This window comes from Trachymyrmex cornetzi, unplaced genomic scaffold (genome assembly GCF_001594075.2).
Source record: "Trachymyrmex cornetzi isolate Tcor2-1 unplaced genomic scaffold, Tcor1.1 scaffold909, whole genome shotgun sequence".
NCBI lineage: Eukaryota > Metazoa > Arthropoda > Insecta > Hymenoptera > Formicidae > Trachymyrmex > Trachymyrmex cornetzi.
In genome coordinates this window covers 28587-30744 of record NW_017300255.1, presented here as the reverse complement: position 1 = coordinate 30744, position 2158 = coordinate 28587, and positions in this window count along the sequence as shown.

Genomic DNA, 2158 nt, shown 5'->3' with positions numbered 1-2158 from the left:
AATAAGGAACCGATAAGAAAGGGGAACGAATGCATAGTGAACGAGTAACTATACCGGGTGAGTGCGTAAAACGGGTGTTGTAAGTAAAAGTCAACGGATGGGGAAAAGCCACCGTAGTTATTTTGTTGAACCTTCAAGCAGAAGCTATGTAGAGTTTTGAGTCGATCGACATACCGAGTGTCGGTAAATTATTGTTATGTAGAGATAAAAGTCAACGGATGGGAAAAAGCCACCGTAGTTATTTGGTTGAACCTTAAAGCAAAGGCTATGTTGAGTTTTGAGTTGATCGATATACCGAGTGTCGATAATAAATGGTGATGATAAGTGAAAGTTGAGGGATCGGAATAACCGACCGTCATTGTGATGGGTAACACCGACTGAGTGTACCGTATAAATTTTAGACCGATCCGATAACCGGAAGTGGGTAAATGACCGTTATTGTACCGATCGAGTTGTTTAGTTAGAGATCTGCTAAGGATAAGGCATGTATATATTGTATATAGATAAGAGGTAATGTAGTCGATAATTCGATAAGTGAAAACCTGTAAATAAAGAATTAATTATTATTTAATGATACTTACCAATAACTCCAGCGGGAGAAAACCAGCGGCTGCATATCCATGTGTATGTTGTACCTGAAAATAAAGAAAAGCATTGATTAAAAATTAATATAATGTAATAAAATGGAAATAAATATTGAGCGGCGTAGTAAGTATTAAACGGCTAACGCTGCGAGCGCGTTCAGTGCGCAAGTCGTATAGAGAGGGTAGAGCACGAGAGAAGGGAGCATAGGTGAGATAAGCGCGAGCGCGAGACGAATTGAGGCTGTCCGCCGCAGGAAATTATGGCTGTCCGCCGGGGAATTTTACGGGATACGCCGAGAATTAAAGACATATTAGGCTTTTGTTCGCCGTGGTAATCAAGAGGCGGCTGTCCGCCGTGAGAATTAAAATATAAAGGGGCTTTTTGCTGTGCGCCGAGAATAAAAGATGTAGGCTGTTCGCCGGGAATTAAATATAATAGGCAGTTTGCCGCGATGATAAAATTGTAATGTGATAATAAGAATATTAGGCTGTTGCGCCGAGAGTTGAATAATGTTAGGCTGTTCGCCGTGAGAAGCAAAATGTAATATGATTGATTAAAGAGACTGTTCGCCGTGATGATGAAAATGTTTTGTGCCGGGATAATTATGTGAAGCGATGCAAAGAGCAAAGATAATATGCGTGGCAGACGAAGATTACCTGCGCGTAGTTGAAGCGGGTTTGTAAATGAAATGAACAATGTGCTACGACTAATAAATTGTGATAAGTTTCCTGCAATTATCAATGTGAGATTATTTGAAACCCTATCCTGCGTTAGTATATAAAAGACCGAAGCAGGCGACTGAGCGACCGCAACGAGACGACCGAAGAGAGCAACTTTCACACAAGGAAATACCTTTTCCTTTGGAGGTTAAAAGGAGTGGCGACCGTAGACAAGTCGACGTGATAGGGCCGAATGGTAAGATAATTAATTTGAGTTCGGTCACAACCTAACCTAACCAAAAGTGTATACACTAATGGTACGTTTCCACTGAGCGTGTCGCGCATCGCGTCGTCCATTGCGTCACGACGCAACACGAAAGAGAGAAAGAGTGAAGTTCATATATGTACACCCTCCTTTTCTCTCTTTCGCGTCGCGTCGTGACACATTGGACGACGCGACGCGTGACGCGCTCATGGAAACGTACCCTAATAATTAGTCGTGTCTCCAAATCGCAGTACTCGCTGATCATATGTATATCACTACTAGCGCTCCTTGCGTTTTGCGTACTAATTGCGTAAAGAATGTTAGAAGGACACGAAACTAGCGCTCCTTGCGTAAAGAATGTCAGACGGACACCAAAGGAATGCGCGGAATGTGGTCGACGACGACAATAATGACAATAAGGACAACGTATCTGAAAAATGGACAGAAAACGTAGCAGTTCGGAACTTTGCGTCGCGATATCTCCGCTCGTAGGGTACGTAGAAAAAAAATAAAAGCACTTTTATCATACAATCCGTGTGGTGGCTATCGATTGAGCATATATAGAACGCGATCGTTTCAGCTGTTATTGAGATCTGACAATCTCGATCTGCCGCAACTCGTCGGTTCGCGTAAAGGAGGCACGGCAGTG